We start from the raw sequence: 18,701 nt of genomic DNA on the forward strand, positions 1-18,701 counted from the left end.
GAGACATGAAAAAATGTGCTCTATATGTGTAATATGAATTGAAATATATTCTGCTGTCATGTATAACCAATTAGAATAAATAAATTTTTGAAAAATAAAATAAAATGGGCTTGAGATGTGGCTCAGTGGTAAAGTATCCCTGGGTTCAATCTGCAGTACCAAAATAGTGAATAAACTCACTCCCGCTCTGGCACCTCTTATCCTCCATTCTTATTCTGCTTTTTTTTTTTTCAATAACATTATCACATTCTGACATTTTTTAATTTATTTATTATTTGTTTCTCACAACTAGATATTAAGCTCTGTGAGAACAAGTATTATTTAGGTCTAATTTTTTTTTTTTTTAATGTGGTGCTGAGGATAGAACCCAGTGCCTCACACATGCTAGGCAAGTACTCTACCACTGAGCCACAACCCCAGCCCAGGTTTATTTATTTTATTGTACTCTAGTCCATGGTATATAACACTCTCAAATTTCTTTGGATGAATTAAAATGTTTTACTCCTTCAATGAATGCAAAAAGTTAAATTTAAGAAAATAAATCAACTTTGTTTCACTTTTATTTCTAAACCTTTGTCTAATTGTGATCTTAGGCATACAAACTAGGGGCTCCTATATTCTTACCTCCCCATTTGGATGATCTTCAGCAGGACAGACACACAAGTAGCCAATTCTGTCCTGATTTACAAAGTTGTCAATGGAGAATAGAACAGAGAGCTTACAGAACTTTCCCCATTCCAACAAAGAATCATGAAAGAAATCAGATTGGCACCAATTTCTGTTTTAAAGTAGATTATTTTAAAATGTACTGAATATAAATCAGTTACTTTATTTCAATGAAGTTTACTTCACTTGCAATGAAATAGGAACTGCAGGTGCTTTGATAAAGGTAATTGAAAAGCTGACCTAGTTCCTATAACAATGTCTTATATCGTCAACTAATAGAATAAATTTTAGTTTCTTAAAATATAAACTCCTTGGGCTGGAGTTGTGGATCAGCAGTAGAGTGTTCGCCTACCACATGAGAGGCCCTGGGTTCAATCCTCAGTACCACATATAAATAAATAATTAAATAAAGGTATTATGTCCAACCACAACTAAAAAATAAATATTAAAATAATAAAATAAAATATAAACTCCTTGCCGGGCATGATGATACATGGCGAATCCCAGCAAGTTGAGAGGCTGAGGAAAGAGGATCTGATATTTGAGGCTGGCCTGGGCACCTCAGTGAGATCCTGTCTCAAAACAAAAAATAAAAAACTGGGGATACAAGTCTATGGTCGAGTACCCCTGTGTTCAATCTCCAATACTGCAAGTTACAAAAAATAAAAAGTGCTGGGGATGTAGTTTGGTGGTAAAGTGTTTGCCTAGCATGTACAAGGTCCTGGGTTCAACCTCAAGTACAACAACAAGAAAACCTAATAATTTACTCTGGGAAAAGTAAATTTCTTTTGCTCAAATAAGCCATAATAGTAACTAATTAGGAAATGTAGATGACATCTGAAAATCAAAGATAAAAACTAAGTTACTAGAACAAGTCAATCGTCTTAGATTATAATTATAATCCTAATGTAAAACTGAAATATACCAGAAGCAATAGCCTAACACTTCTACCTTTTGTAATTAAGTAATTTTTTTTTTCAGAAAAAGAAGCACGCCTCTCCCATATCAATTGTTAGTTAGGAAAACAATGCTCCCATGAAGACCACCAACCTAAGGTGAAAAATGAGGAGAAAAAAGGAAGGAGAGAAAAAGGGAGACAGAAGAGGAAAGGAAACCAATAGGACAGAAACTGAAGGAGAACTGTTAAGGGGCTATTAGGGGTATAGCTCAGTAGAAAGCGTGCTTCACATGCACAAGACCCTGGGTTTAATCTCCAGCATACGCATGCGCGTACACACACACACACACACACACACACATACACACAGAGAAAATTAAAAGTAGGATGCTGAGTGAGGGAGTTATGGTAGAAGGCTATGGAGCACCAACATAAATTATTATCATTATTATTTATTATTGCATACACTGAGCCACATCCCCAGCCCTTTTATTATTTTTTTTTTGACATAGGGTCTTGCTAAGTTGCTGAGGCTGACCTTGAACTTGAGATCCTCCTGCCTCAGCCTCCTGAGTAGCTGAAATTACAGGTGTGTACCACTGGGCTGGCCAGAAATTATTTTAAACCTATTTAGAACCCGATTTTCACAAGTTATTTAGCATGAAAAAAAAAAAGGGAGAAAAAAGAAAATCCTAGGTTGAAAAAACCTTCACGTTTCCAGGCAAGGCTGTATCTACCACATACATATGGTCCCACAGGCAACAGCTGGGCTTTTCCATATAAAAGCACACTCTTCCTAGAAGCATACTTTTCACAGGAAGCATTCATGAACTCAAAATTTCTATATGTCAGTTTTACAAATATCCATAAATAACAACTGTAAAGAAGTGTTTCCTGAACACACACAAAAAAGGAGTTTATTTCAAGAAAAGGGATAGTAAAAGCCTGCCTTCATTTCTGTGTAATCGTTTCAATTGTTTCCACTACAACCATTCATAACTGAATGTTATCCTAAAGTCATGGTTAGACAAGCAAGACTTTGAGGTAAAGAATCTCATTCAGGGGCTAGGGTTGTGGCTCAGCGGTACAGCACTCGCCTCGCATGTGCGAGACCCTGGGTTCGATCCTCAGCACTACAAAAAAAATAAATAACTGAAATACAGGTATTGTGTCCAACTACAACTAAAAAAATAAATATTAAAAAAAAAAGAAAAGAATACCATTCAGTCGAGTATGATGGTGCACACCAATAATCCCGCAACTCAGGAGGTTGAGGTAGGAGGATCAAGAGTTCAAAGCCAGCCTCAGCAACTTAGTGAGGCCCTAAACAACTCCGTGAAACCCTGTCTCTAAATACAATATTTTAAAAAGGGATGGGGATGCGGTTCAGAGGTTAGGCATCCCAGTACCAAAAAAAAAAAAAAAACAAACCTCTTTCAAAGCCAAAAATAATAAACCCAAACAAAACCTTTCAATCCATTCTCTGACAAAATTAAAGTTACCTCTTAGATGCTAGAGTTCTATTTCTTTTTTTTTTTTTAATATTTATTTTTAGTTCTCAGAGGACACAACATCTTTGTTGGTATGTGGTGCTGAGGATCGAACCCGGGCCGCACGCATGTTAGGTGAGCGCGCTACCGCTTGAGCCACATTCCCAGCCCTAGAGTTCTATTTCTTGTAAAAACAAAATGGTAGGAGTAACTTGTATTGCAGTTATTTTAATCTAAAGTATTGAAGTCTCTGAAGAAATTATTGTAAGATACTCAAGCTTTGCTACCTGTTTCTCTACCCCATTCACACCACACTTCATTAAAAGCAATCCATTCTCATACCACCATTGTTTTGGATAACCCCATCCATACAACTCCCCAAAGTTGGCTACTAAAAAAACTTTTTCCCCCATTAAATAAAAAAAGTTAGCTTACCCACCCATAAAGTCCATTTATTCCACAATATAAGAATCTACATCTAGCTGGCATGATGGCCCACACCTGTAATTCCAGTGATTCTGGGAAGCTGAGGCAGAAAGAATGTAAATTCAAGGTCAGTCTCAGAAATTTAGTGAGGCTCTATGCAAGTTAGAGACTCTGCCTCAAAATAAAAAAATAAAAATAAAATAAAAAGGGCTGAAGATGTAGCTCAGTGGTAAAGAGCCATGGGTGAATTCCCTAGTATAAGGGGAAAAAAAATCTACATCTAACATTGAATCTCAGGTTTGAAGTTTTTTGTTTTTGTTTCTGGTGTCAGGGTTTGAACCTAGGGTCTTGCATGAACCCACACTCTAATCTGGGCTATAATTCTGCCCCAAATCTGAGGTCTTTTTTCTTTTTCTATGTTTTCTTTTTGGTCTAAATCTCAGGTTCTAAAACCTTAATCCCAGAGACTTGGGAGGCTGAGGCAAAAGGAATACAAGTTGAAGGCCAGCCTCAGTAATTTAGTGAGACCCTCAGCAACTTATCAAGACCCCCATCAAAATAAAAAATAAAAAGGACTGGGGATGTAGCTCAGTGGTAAAACATCCCTGGGTTCTATCCTCAGAGAGAGAGAGAGAGAGAGAGAGAGAGAAAGGAAGGAAGGAAGGAAGAGAGGGAGGGAGGAAGGAAGATATTTAGTCCAACAGACAAATGAAATTTGAGTTCATTTACCAATCTAATAGCAAATATAAGGTATTACTATGAGCTCTGCACTGTTCCACAAATTTTACATATCTAATCATGTAATTGTCACAACAGTCCTATAAGACGGTTAATATTATCCCCATTTTACAGACAAGACTAAAACACAGAGCAATTACGCAATTTGCCATAGGTTAGTAGGTACTGGAACAAAGATTTGAAACCAAGCAGTTTAGTCTGGCTTCAGCATCCATATCCTTAAGCACTCTGCTATGCAGCCTTGTCTCACCACACTAGTGAAACAGATTGGAAATTACCTTTTTGGTCAGCATATTGGTCAAAAAACATACAACAGGGTTGGGGATGGAGCTCAGTGGTAAAGCGCTTAGTTAGCATGTCAGTGGACCTAGGATATACCCCCAGTATCACAAACAAATAAAAATAAAGCAACACTTGGTGTCTGAGTAAGTGACCGGTATACAGAAGTTACTGTACTATTCATGCAAACTTTCCTGCAAGTTTGAAATGAAAATGTTAAAATCACTTTTATCATCATATAATGGAAAACATTTTGTGAAAACCAAGACAAATTACCTATCATGAACGAGCACAGAATGCCTTAAGAAAATCTGGAGCCAGGCAAGTTGGTACACTCTAGTAGTCCCACCTACTCCAGAAGCTAAAGCAGGAGGATCACTTGAGCCAAGAAGTTGAAGACCAACCTGGGCAACATAGAGACCCCTCTCCAAAAAAAAAAAAAAAACCCAAACTGCAGCTGGGGCTGTAGCTTAGTGATTGAGCGCTTGCCTCACATGGGGGAGGCACTGGGTTCGATCCTCAGCACCACATTAAAAATAAATAAATAAATAAATGAAACATGACAAAGATATTGTGTTCATCTAACTAAAAAAAAAAACTATGGATCCTTATAAGGCCCCCTCTCTACATGCGTGATTTAAATTGCCCAAATCATTCCATCAGACTGCACCCAAAGGACAGGAAGGGGCTCTAAAAGTAAGAACTGTCCTTGAACCAGATCAGTAAATGCAGATAGGCCCTACATATATATAATATTTATAATCAAGAACAGTGTATAATATTTAATAATCAACATGAAATTCCCAGTAAATTACGGAGAATACTTTCAAAAAATATATATGACTAAACATAAAACAATAACACCCTAACTTCCCCCTTTTCACTCCTATCCAGAAGAGTTGTTCTTGCCTCCTACAATCATCCGGCCACGCTATATCAGTACTCTATTGGAAGCATTGAAGGTAGCTGCATTTTTTAGGCAGAGCAATCCCTATGTCTGATTTTAACCCCTTTCTCCGAGGGAAAGGAACATGAAAAAAATATTTGTAGTTATTTCTTTCCTGATTACCTACAGTTCATTCCTTTAGGCAAGTTTCCGGTTACTATTAGGATTCTAAATTACCCATGAAAACTAATTTTGGTTCTTAAACTCATAAACGTTCCAATACACTTAACGAACAAAATCTCCTAAAGATCCATGACTGAAGCAGTGATAAAAACCACAATGATAAACTGGGCATGGTGGTGCACAGGAGGCTGACACAGGAGGATTGTGAGTTCAAAGCCAGCCTCAGCAATGACAAGGCACTAAGCAACTCAGTGAGACCGTCTCTAAATAAAACACAAAATAGGGCTGGGGGTGTGACTCAGTGGTTGAGTGCTCCCGAGTTCAATCCCTGGTACCCAAAACCAAAAAAACAGCACAAATGATATCAGGGGCTGTGGATGTAGCTCAATGGTGGAATGTTCACCAGCATGTACAAGGTCCTGTGCTCAATCTCCAGGCCTACCCGGCGTCTCCCCACCCACCCCCTACCCCCACTAAAAAAAAGACACCAAACATGATTTCTCTGAAGCACTGATGGTCAAAACTATCCTTCCACACTCTTTGTGTTTTTATTAACAACTCTTTCCAACCAGGGCTGAAAGCAGTACTTCCTTGCTGCTGCCCTAATGTATTCTTCCCTAAAAAAATGGCTACATTTAGATTTTCAGTGGTGAAACTAACAGCTTCTGAAATGAATATCCTAGGTCTCTTGCTTTTTACACACACCTTTCTTGGGCTGCTTGCAGGAAAGGAAACAGAAGTAAAGTTAAAATCTTTACTATTATTTCCAGAAACTTTGCTTAAAAACTACAGTATAAGTTTCAAAACCACATGGAAATATTATTAATTTATGTTGTTTTGCTTCTTATCTCAACTTCCTTTCAAGCCTTCCCCACAAAAGTTCCTCACTAGCTAGATGGTGGATCAGGCCTGTAATCCCAACATGGAAGGCTGAAACATGAGGACCACAAATTCAAGGCTAGCCTCAACAATTTAGTGAGACCCTGTCTCAACATAAAAAAAGGGTTGGGGCTGTACTCAGTGGTAGAGCATCCCTGAGTTCAATCCCTAGTATTGCTAAATAAATATCCCTCAATGATTACAATCAAGTGCCTTATTTAACCAAGGCTTTCGAAGCACCTTAGTATGTACATATACTAAGATACTAAAGGATTCAGAGGTAGGAAGATAGTACCTATACCCAAGCAGCTTAGTCTAAAAGTAAAAAAAGACAAAAAAGAGAGAATTTTAATATAGTATGATTACTATGGTATTTGAACTACCTCCTACAAGTTTCTCCCTCTAAACCAAATACCTGAAAATTCTCTGGGAAAAGAAAACTTCACTGATAATCAAATACAGTTTGAGACAACTGTAGGAATTTAAAGGAATTAGAACCAGGCACAGTGACACACACCTGTAATCCCAGCCACTAGGTTAGGCTAAGGCAAAAGGATGGCCAATTCAAGGCCACTCTGGGAAATATAAGGAAATTGTCTCAAAAAAAGAGCCAGGCCCGCCCACCTATAATCCCAGCAGCTCGGGAGGCTGAGGTAGGAGAATCACAAGTTCAAGCCAGCCTCAGCAATAGCAAGAAACCAAGTAACTCAGTGAGACTCTGTTTCTAAATAAAATACAAAATAGGGCTGGGGTTGTAGCTCAGTGGTTGAATGACCCGAGTTTAATCCCCAGTACCAAAAAAAAAGAAAGAAAGAAAAAGGAGGGAAAAAAAGGGACAGTAATGGCACACATATGGAAAGATCCCTGTTCTAAAAATAATATCCATTCTAGCATATTCAACTCCCCAGGGCTCTAAGGAAAATGGATCTTTACATACATACATTATCCCAACATGGGTGCTGAAGGAAATGGGAGAAGGTTGGAAATCTGAGTGACTACTGATCCTACATAAAATGAAACACTCCTGCCTCTTGTAAGTTCATTTTAGTTCTGTTATTTCCATTCTCTCTGAAGAATGGCAGTATATTAGTGGTTAAGTCATTGGACTTTGTAGTCAAGTCAGACCAGGGTTAATCCTGGCCTCCACCATTTACAGGCAGTAAAGATTTTCAGCAAAACTGTGCTTCTAGGTTTGGGATTCCTTCTTTTTTTTTAAAAAAAAAAAAGGTTTTTGTTGGAATTAAGTAATAGTTTGTGCAAAATGATTAGCACACCATAAAAACAATGAGGGGAAAGGCAAGAGAACCTGGCAGTTACTAACAGATGACTATCATGTACCAAAATAGAAAGCAAAAATTATACAGAGCTAATCATTTTATCAATAGATAGTGATCTATGCTTAATTTATTTGCATTAATCTTATCTCACCCAACCCTGGAGAGCAACTACTTCATAAACCAAAGGCTGGATTGTAATTATTGGGAGCTTTTCTTTTTTTAAGATCTCAAATAACCTCAATTTTATAATAGCTGACAGAACATATTCTAGTCCCTCTGTCCATGCTGGAATCCTAAGAAAGGTACTAGAACTCTAAACACCCAAAAGAGACTCCACCTGGAACACGGATCACTACCTTGCTCACATAACAAAGAAACCAACAGTATTATACAAGAGACAAACAAGGAAAGAAAAATCTGTACAACTCACAGTGGTCATCATTTTTACCCCAAAATCAAAATAAAGAAAAAAATTTAAAAAATTGCAAAATAAAAGATTTTCTTATCTGTACCTTTTACTATAATTCCTGGGAAAACAACAACCAGTAGTGAGGTAAAAGACAAATCTTCCATCTTATCACCCCAAAGGCTCTAATACTACACACAAATCAAAACAATGCCCTAGTTCATGGAAACAGTCCTAGACCCTAGTTAACTGCAATGTTCACTGCAGCTACACAAAGCTCAGTATTTAAAACCGGACCCAAATCACTATCACTCAGTCATCCAGAACCTATTTTCAAACTGCCTTTGTACTCTTCCTTCAGATTCTCTCATCCCTCCCCGCTAAAGGTTGAGTGGTAAACCAACACTCCGACAGTCCGGCAGCAACATAACCAACCCTCCAATGAAACCTCCCTAGTATGGAGTTAAGGTAGAGAGCACATTTGAAAGAAAATCAGAAAAATATTAAACAAGAACTATGCCGAACAGACTGTACACACTTTTTATTTTTAATTTACTTGTTATGAGACCCAGACATCAGAATTTTTATGTAACCCTTACCTAGTTTATATTGAGAGGAAGAACAAAGTTCTGTCTCCTCCTGAAGCCACAACCTCACAAGGATGAAATCATCTTTCAAGAAATGTTCTCATTCTAGAAAGGAAATTCAAGGAAGTGTTCTAGTCTGAAAAGAATGGGTGGAGGGGGGCGGTAGGAAATCAGAGGAATATTAAAGATACATACCAGTTTAAAGCTAATGAGCAGCTTATACATTAAGGCCCATCTTGTTACAATTAGGGCAGTATCTACTCAGCTATAATTTTCGGACTGATTCGCATTTCAAAAAGAGGAAGAGAACACCCTAGCTTTCAGCTACTGATGAGTTGGCTATATGATTATCTGGAATCAGTACTTTTACAAAAATATATGTGCAAAAACAAAACCAAACAAATCTTAAGGTTTAAGATACGAAAGCACAGTCATGCCCTTCAGTTCTAACAGACTTCCAACTTAAAGGTAAATTAACCAAACAAACTCATCTCCAAAAAATAACTTTCCAGTTGACTTAAAAATAAAAACTCTCCTTTTGCTTTCTCAAATGCATTTTAAACATCAAAGTTTGTGTAAATGGTTTCTCTTAGCTCACCTTATTCAACCTATGGACCTTTCAGAGACCACAAAGCTGAAATTTTTTTCAGGTGTATTGCCACTATACTCAAGTGAAATAAAAAGCATGATTAGAACTTCTACCCTTTTAAGTACATACCAAGCGTTACCCTATTACAGATTTAACAAAACAACCTCCACAAATCTTTGCCATTAAAGGTTTTAGGAGGAGAAGGATATGTCAATTCAGTTAACATAGATCCATTTGTTTTCTTTTATAAAGCTACATCTAGCGGCGAGTGAGGCTCCCACCCACCACACCTGGAAAAGTAAGAGGGATCCACCCAGGAATAGCAGGGCTGAAACCGATCTGGGCCGTTCAAACTCTCTATAGGAGGAAAAAACAATACCATTTAAGCTGCAAAGCTCCCTGCAATTTTCCATTTCCACAAATCCAATGGTAAAAGGAAAAAAGAAAAAGTTTGAAACATATGAAGAACCATCTGTATAACTAGCTTCCGAACCGGACAAATTCCTTTCCCAACCCACACACAACAAGCCAAAAAACCAACTTTTGATTTGGGCTCTGAAAACAGAAGTATGTTAGCTTAATTCAGAAAAAATATAAAATCAAAGAACACACCAAAATGTAAATTCACACAACTTCTCTTACCCCCCTGATTCCATTCAGTTCCCAGTATTAAATCTAGAAGTTTGTTTCCAGGTCTTGTAATATTTTACCTTTTTAATATAATAAAATATCAAAATCCCTCAAAGTATTGAAAGTAGAAGGAAAAAACAATTGCTTAAAAGTCACCCATCAGCATAACAGACTCTCCGTTTTTAAATTCCCTCTAGTTACCGTCAGTCAAAAATTCGACTTGGCTTATCCTCCTTTGCCCGGCTGTACACACATTTTTTTCTTTAAAAAAAAAAAAAAAAAAAAAAAGCACACACCTCAAATGTGGACTTCTAAAAACCAGTCCTTTGAGAAAGAAACCCAAGGCTTCGCCAATGTGCTGAGAAAGACAAATCCAGCAAAGCAGCTGATTTTCACCACCTCTTCCTCCTTTCAGGATCTTTTCTGCTTCTCTTCTCTCTCCCTCTCTCTCTCTCACACTCTCTCTCTCTCTCTCTCTCTCTCTCTCTCTCTCTCTCTCTTTTTTTCCCCCTCAGATCCAACACCTAAAATGGAAGTTGCACCCAGCCAAAGGCAAGGGAGCCTGGGTGGTGACAAACTGATCTGGCAGCCCTACCCCCTCGCTTTCCTAAGTGATGTCAGCCCCTGCGAGCTTCCAATAGGAGCCAAGCATAAATCAGAGAGCTGACCTTATCCAATAGGAAACTTTATTATAGGAAATTAAAAAAAAAAAGAGAGAGAGAGAGAGAGGAGGAGAGGAAGGAGACAGGGGGAAGTTTTATATATATATTTATATTTAAAGCAGAGACTATACAATCTCTGAGGTATTACTGCAGAGCTCAGGGGGTGGGCGTGTGAAAAAACAAGGGCTTTTTAGAATGGCATACTTAAACATTTGTTCTCTTTGATGGGGATTCTTGCTCCCTCTCCCTACCTATCCGGGTGAAGAAACAGAAAAGAGCTGATGTTATTTGCCTGCTGTTTGGTTTGTTGCCTTCTACCCCAAAGCATTTTCCCAAAGAAAGACAGGACTACTATGTGTTGATTGGGATGGTAGGGAATATGGGGGTAAACTCTCAATTTCTTTGTTTTGGTTTAATTGCATTAGAGCTAATTAGAAAAAATATAAATGACTGAACTTGTTAATAGTTTTTAGTCTCCATATTCTGAACCAAAAGGAAGGTAGGAATCCACTGGGCTGTTAAGAAAATCACTGTCTTCCCATTTGTCCCCAAATCAAAATAAGGTGAATTTGTGGGGGAGACTAAATGGCATCCAATAAACAAGCAATATATCTAAAATGGTTAACAGCATAAGTAAAGTCTTAAGAAAATTTGATTCCTTTGGGAACTTGAAGCTTAAGATTATCTGATTCATATATTCTTTTTTTTTTTTTTTTTACATTTAACCTAAATAAAGGATCATACAGGTAGTATTCTTCTAAGTTAAGAAACATTTTTAAGACTGTTAGACCAGGAAGGAAGAGAAGAGTGGGGTTTTTGTTTTTATGTATTGTTACTAGGGATTAAATCCAGGGGCACTTTACCTCTGTGCTACATCCCTTTTTATTTTTAGGATCTTGCTAAATTGCCCAGGCTGGCCTCAAATTTGTGATCTTCCTGCCTCAGACTCCCAAGACACTGGGATTACAGGCATATGCCCAGCTAGTTTTATTATGCCTAACAAAGACTACTATTTTGTCACTCACTAATTACTAAACAAGGATGATAATGTTAAATTGAAGGTTTCTTTCTCTTGCTTACTGAAAAATCTAAAACCTTTAGATTTACTAAATGAATCTTCATAAAGTTTTCATAATCCAGGATAGAGGTGAAGTGCATAGATTCTGTAGTCAGACTCCCTGGCCTCAAACCCCACCTTTTTAAGTGCACTGACTCAAGTCCATGTACCACTTGACTCAATCATATAATCTCTCTGAGGATAATATCTATCACCAAGAATATGAAAATTAAGATACACAGGGTTTTAAACCATGTATAGTGGTATAGTATAAACTCACCATTATCTATCCTGTCCCCAAAAAACATTCCATGGCTCACCATTATCCAATAATAGCAACCCAATGGAGTGTCTACCATGTGAGAGTCACTTGGGGCTCCTTACCTCTAACTTTTAAAACACCACTATGGAAAGAGTATTACCACCATTTTACAGATGAGGAAATCAAAGCTCAGTTAAGCAAAGAAAACTGCCAGAGTTCATCTGACTAAGAGGTGACCTCTACATCAGTCTGACTCCGTAGCTGAGGCTCTTTGAATCACCTTACAATACAGTTAGGATAAGGGCCAAATACTTTGTTGTTTTCAAAGTACCATATTTATTAATTTAATACATTAAAGTAATCTGGGCTGGTAGTAGAGACACATACCTGTAATCCCAGGGACTCAGGAGGCTGAGGCAGAAGGAGCACAAGTTCCAGGTCAGCCTCAGCAACTTAACAAGAACCTGTCTCAAAATAAAAAATTTAAAAAATGACCGGGGATGTAGCTCAAACACACACATTAAAGTAATACTTATCAACCATAATCTAATCTTGCTTATCTAACCTGGAATTTCACTTCTCCTCAGCATGAAGTGCCCATTTAATCAGGCTGATCTAGTCATTATTTACCCCACCATATTTGGTATACAGTCTTAAAGATCCTCATACTTGTTAGCCAAGACCAAACAAGCATTCAGCACTTATTTGATGGGTTTTAAACAAACTAGAATGGGAAATGAATACATTATCACAAAGATAATGAACAGCCTTCAAGTCTCATTATCTAAGAATCTTCTCCCATTGCTTTATTGTATCTTCTACCTCTGCTCTCCACAGCAAGTTCAAAAGCCAAAGATGATTGTCAGAGGAAAATAATTTACACAAGAAATGTTTGATGGGGGCTGGGGATGTGGCTCAAGCGGTAGTGTAGTGTGCTCGCCTGGCATGCGTGCGGCCCGGGTTCGATCCTCAGCACCACATACAAACAAAGATGTTGTGTCCGCCAAAAACTAAAAAATATTAAAAAAAAAAAAGAAATGTTTGATGATTCCCTCGGTTCCAGATCCGAGCTCTATTCTAGAATGTTCTGTGATTTTCTAGAGATGGATTGGTCTTGTTTTCTCCACCAAATCACTGCTCACAACTTACAATTATTTTGTCTTCCTTTCTATTTTGCTTTGCTTTCATTTGTGTGTTTCTGTCTTCCTCACCAGAAGATAAGCTCCATGAAAGCATGAACAGTGTTTTTCTTGTTCATGGTACATTCCCAGAGCTTAGCCTTATGTTTCATACATACCAACAGTGGAAAGAGTATATGGTTTCTGCTTAGTAGCCACTAACATGAAAGAATGTTTGTGGAAAACATTAAAAATAGAATTATATAAATAAAAAAACTCAATGGTGAAAAAGATGTTAAAATTTAAATTTATCTGAAACAGCTATGTCCAAATAAAGCATCACAATCACTAATACTAGTAGATAAAGTTATTTATCTACTAGTTCATTGAAAATAGACTAGTTCTACTTGGGTTAATTTGAATACCTACAGTGAGTCAGGCACTCTTCTGAAAAGTAAGATAAGAAGGACAAGTTTCCTATTCCCATAAAGCTTACTTTCTAAAGATAAAAAAAGATTAATAAGGTAAGGGCTGGGGATGTAGCTCAGTGGTAAAGTGCATGCTTAGCAATGCTTAAGGCCCTGGGATCAATCCCCAGCACCAAAAGATTATCTTATTTATTTATTTATCTAAAAAGATAATGTTAGATGCAGCACTATGTACATGTAAAACAGATTGATAAAAGTAACTTGTAGCATGCTCTAGACTGGATGTCAGAAACAAACTCTAGAAAGGTGATACTTAAGTTGAAATCTAAATAGTAAGAAGCAGCCAGCTCTGAGAAGGTACAGGCAGTCTTTATTCTTAATACCAAAGCCCTAAGGTGTGGGCTGAAACATACTGGACCCAACAGAAGGTGCTGGAAATAAGGATGGAGGGAGAGGTTGAGAATCAGAATACAAAGGGTTATATGGGTCAGAGAAAGGAGTTTGGGGTTTTATTCTTAGAGGAAAGCTTGACTGTGGGGTGGTTAAATAGAAGGACATGATCTAAATCCCATTTTGAAAAGATCTTGTAAATGGATTTATACAACAAATTAATTAAAGAGGAAGCAAGTGTAAAAGCAAGATTAGTTTGAAGGCAATTGTATTTGTCAAGTTACAGTAACAGAGATTTATATTAGAATAGCATAAAAATGGAGAGAAATTAATGGCTTGAAAATATGTTTTCTGACACGAGCTGTTTTTTGTTTGTTTTTTTCTTTCTGTTTCTCTTTTGTTTATACACATGGAACATTATATTCAGTGCTCTTCTTTTGTTTTAGGTATTGGGATTGAAACCAGGAGTGCTTTACCACGACACTACATCCCTAAACTTTTTTATTTTTCATTTTGAAACAGGGTCTCTCTAAGTTGCTTAGGACCTCACTAAGTTGCTGAGGCTGGCCTCGATTTTACAGTCGTCCTTCCTCAGTCTCTGGAGTCTCTAGGATTAACAGACATTTGCCACTATGCCAGGCTTCAATGCTCAGTCTTAAAAATCTCAAAAGTTTAACTTCCCCACCCACAACCATCATCACATACAAAGATAGAAAAATAAGATACAATAAAATGGTGAAAGATTAGGAAAGAACTGAGGGGGAGTGGTGGGTATTTACAAAAGAAATGGGCCCCAGGGGCAGGGAGGGCAGATAGCTCTGTGGTAGAGTGCATGCTTAGTGTGTACAAAGCCCTGGGTTTGATCCCCAAAACCAAAAAAAAATTTAAATTATCAATATACAGCACAATATTATGTAATGACGATTCTAGTTCTAAAACAGACTTAAAATTATGTCAAGAAGAAATGAAAATAATCAACTCCAAAAAAAACTAAAAAAACCCACTAGCTATTTGTACAAATAAAAACAAAATATTTTTACTCCTTTCTACCCTCTGGTGGCTACACATCCAAAATTCAACATTTTTGTTTTGTTTTGTTTCTCTCTCTCTTCGAAGTCTGTCATTTCTGAAGCCCTGGGATAGCCACTTATCATTCCCGTTAGAAAATCTTAACACAAATAGGGTATTAGATTAAAAACAAACTAGTGATTCCTCTTCTTTAAAATAAATTTCATCCTGATGCAAATAATAATGATGAGATATAATATTTATATTTTCCTTATACCTCCACAAAATTGTCTATCCTGGTAATACAGCTGTCCAATAAAATTTTGATTCTTCAGCAACAGATGCCATAAATAAATATTACTTTATTTTTTTTAACATGGTGCTGGGGATTGAACCCAGGGCCATAAATAAGTATTGTTCTGCCTTCACTCTTTTGCTTTCCTCACTTGCAAGCAAGTAAAATCCGTCCTCCTTCGGCTGAGTTTTATGTCCTTTCAGAAACTGCTTCCTCTTCAAAACATGACAACTACAACTGAAAATGTCTTCTGTTCCTTGTTCCTTTTTTCATCTTAAGAACGGAAGCTTCAAACCAGGAAAAATACTGGATGACTTGAAAATGCACTCCTCACACCACTATTTCAGCCAAATACCTCAAATGGGTTTTTGTTTGTTTGTTTGTTTGTTTTTGTTTTGTTGTGCTGAGGTTGGAACCCAGAGCCTCTCACAGGCTGGGCAAGCCCTGTACACTGAGCTACACTCCCAACACTCAAATCCTTTTAGAAAATGTGTTAGATACCAATGAAGACATATTTGAGAGCACTGTATGACTCACCCCTCTTTTTGTCATTTTGCAGGTTCTCCTCTTCTTAAGCAACTTTCTTTCTACCTCCAGCTGGCTTCAGCATTTTTTTTTTTTAATGTATTCAGCCATTTCGCCCAGGGCAAACGCAAGACATCACTGGACATCTACCCAGGGGGCAACAATGGAAGCCAGGGCCTGGGTCCTAATGCACAGGAGGGAAAGAACTGCTGTCTAGATTTATGCCGTGCGTTTGCATTCTTTGTAAACGTTTTACCTCTAGATCATTTAATTTAGTGTCACTCCTGAAACAAGTCGTTTCCCAAGAGAAGTTGTGCTAAATAAATCAGCTGTGGAAGGGCACAGGAGACCACTGCGGGGCGGGGGGTGGACGTCTACAATTCTGTGGGTCAACAGTTGTCTGAGATTCGGGGTCGGAGTGGAATCTGGGGAGAAAGTGAATTCAGAAACTAGCGCTGGGAGCTTGTTCCAGAACCCCTCTGGCCTCAGAAGATACCTAGATTCCAGACATGGGGTGCGAGTGGAGACACCAGCCAGAGACCCACAGGTGGAGGAAGGCATACAAATGGAGATAAATTGATGGCTTTGAAGATATGCTTCAGACACACGGGCTGTTGGTTCTTTCTTTCCGTTTCTCTTTTGTTTATACACATGTGCCCTTCCCTCCTTGAAGCCTGGCGGAGTCTAGGCAGGTCCTTTGCGGCCTCTTCAAGGGAAGGAGGAGCTGTTCTCCAACCTCCCTGGCCCTCTGTCTCACTGCTCAACGAGTGCCAAGGGACAAGGGGGGTCCCCTAAGAATCCCTCCCTGGCGGGCCCTTCCGCCTACCTCTCGCAGCCCAGCCATCTTCCTTCAGCCCGCAAGTCGCTCGAGACTTAGCCTCCCGCCCAAAGCTCCGCTCCTTCTCTGATTGGTTCTCCGGGGGGCCTTCGGCCAATGGGGATGACGTATTCAGGCAGACGTAGGCCGAGAGCTGGGAGGAGGAAGGACGTCGGGCCCCACGACGAAGCGTGCGCGAGGGCAGCGGCGCGCGCGGTGTTGTGGCGCGGGCCGCGTGGACTCAGGCCCTGGCTGTCACCACTGCCCAGTGCATGTGGGTGCCAGGATCAGCAGCACCACGAGGGCACCAAGGGAGTGACTGCAAAGCCCGTGTGGTCGGAGGTGGCGGTGAGGGCCAACCCTGAATCCAGGCCGCCAGGATCCCCACGCTCCATTCCCAGAAACCTTCGCGCCAAGAGGTCTCTCAAAGGAGTTGGGCCGGGGCGCCCAGCTTTGCAGGGCCTTCCCTAACGCCCTGCTTTCTCCTTCAACCCCAGTTCCCTCGCTTCTGGACGAAGAAGGGAACCGCTCAGGCCGTTGGCCCACCTGCGCTGCGCTGCTTTGCTCAAACTGTTGGCAGGAGGCTAGACATTGGTAGGAAGCAAGGCAGGCTGGACAGAAGACCCAAGCAGAGACAGCACGTCAGGAACAAATCCTACTGCAGAGCCATTCCAGGTTGGGTTCAGGGGCAAGGGCAGGCATTGGTGTTTTGGAAAGTTTCCTGGGACCCTTGCAACAGCTGCCCTCCTCCACCTATGATTCTCTGTCTGGGATGGAAATTGAGCCCACCCTTTCTTAATTTATTTTCCCACTTTTCTTTCCTGATAGTTTTGATGTGAACAATTCGAACCCTCAGTGCCACCTGACTGAAAACTTCATGCCAGGACAAGAACACAGCTCTGCAGTCAGTGAGTGTGGGTGTTTCAATGCAAAACCAAACAAAACTTGAAATGTTAATAGGCGTGAAGTCAGAATATCAAGTTTGGTTGGGAAAGGTAGAATGCTTACCTATCTTCGCTCCATTGTTAGCCAGGTAATTAACCAAACAGACAAACCTAAGGTCACATTTTTTTCAACTTCCAGGGTCAATCAGGCTCACTTTGGCCTAGTACATGTAAACCAAGAGAGGCAATGTCTTCCCACTCAGAGTCTTCTCTTTATTGTGCACCCTCTGCTGGTTAGTGTGATAGCACAGAGAAAAGAAGATGCATACAACTTCCTACAGAAAGTTCTATACCCATTATTATTTCTTTAAAAGTGTAAAATTGAGCATTATAACCATGGAACCTAGGGGATGAAGTGCTCAGGAAGAACGTTAATAGCACTCTAGGAGTGGGTCTCAGCGGTAATATTAATGAAGAAGATTGAAGGATAATAATAATATCCATTTGGGGGATAATAGTTATTTTGTGCCACACCCACATTGTGCTAAGCAGTTTTACCTGTGTTGACTCATTTAATTTTTAAAACAGTCCCACAAGGTAAGTATTGTTATTCCCATTTCATGGATGAGAATGTGAGACTGAGAAGTCAAGTCACCTGTGTGAGATTATACAGCTATGCTACTAACAGAGCCAAGATTCAAACCTAGCCTTATCTCTGAGCTCCCACATGTAACAACTATGATGATATTATTTACTTATGATACTAGCGATGGAGCCCAGAGTGCTTTTCTTCTGAGCTACATCCTCAGACCTTTTTATTTTTTATTTTGAGGCTGGGTCTCTTAAATTGCTGAGGCTGGCCTTGAACCTGTGATTTTCCTGCCTCAGCCTTTCCAGTTGCTGGGATAACAGGCATGCACCACCATGTCAGGCACCAAGAGTATCTCAAGAGAGAATTTCAAGCCAGGCTTAGTGGCACATGCCTGAAATCCCAGGACTTGAGAGGTCGAGGCAGGAGGATGAGTTTCAAGACCAGCCTTGGAAATTTAATGAGCTCCTCAGCAACTTACAAAGACTCTGCTTCAAAGTGGAGAATATAAAGGACTGCAGATGTAGCTTAGTGATAAAGCACCCCTGGGTTCAATCCCCACTATTGAAAAAGAGAGAAAGTTACCCTTAGCACAACTTCCAGGGTTAATGTTTCCCCAGTTCATACTATACTTCTTTAAAAAAAATATTTATTTATATATTTATTTATTTTTGGTACCAGGATTGAACCCAGGGGCACTAAACCACTGAGCCACATCCCAGCCGCCCCCTC

At 39.2% G+C, this 18,701-nt stretch overlaps 1 protein-coding gene across 16 annotated transcripts in view; it reads right to left on the reverse strand.

The window, feature by feature from the left end:
• The window catches only part of Ctnnd1 (catenin delta 1), a 49,730-nt gene extending 39,196 nt beyond the window's left edge, over positions 1-10,534 (reverse strand). For 7 of the 16 annotated variants that reach the window (XM_040284311.2, XM_021730624.3, XM_078045992.1 and 4 more), the window contains exon 1: positions 10,231-10,533. The gene's annotated coding sequence lies outside the window, so the exon portion shown is untranslated. Of the gene's footprint in view, positions 1-8,727; positions 8,852-10,135; positions 10,160-10,230 lie in introns of those variants that run through there. The other 9 variants (XM_021730627.3, XM_040284310.2, XM_078045993.1 and 6 more) reach the window with 5 other exon arrangements.
• Between the last annotated feature and the right edge of the window lie 8,167 nt (positions 10,535-18,701).

The sequence above is a fragment of the Ictidomys tridecemlineatus genome, chromosome 4, assembly GCF_052094955.1.
Source record: "Ictidomys tridecemlineatus isolate mIctTri1 chromosome 4, mIctTri1.hap1, whole genome shotgun sequence".
Classification (NCBI taxonomy): Eukaryota; Metazoa; Chordata; class Mammalia; order Rodentia; family Sciuridae; genus Ictidomys; species Ictidomys tridecemlineatus.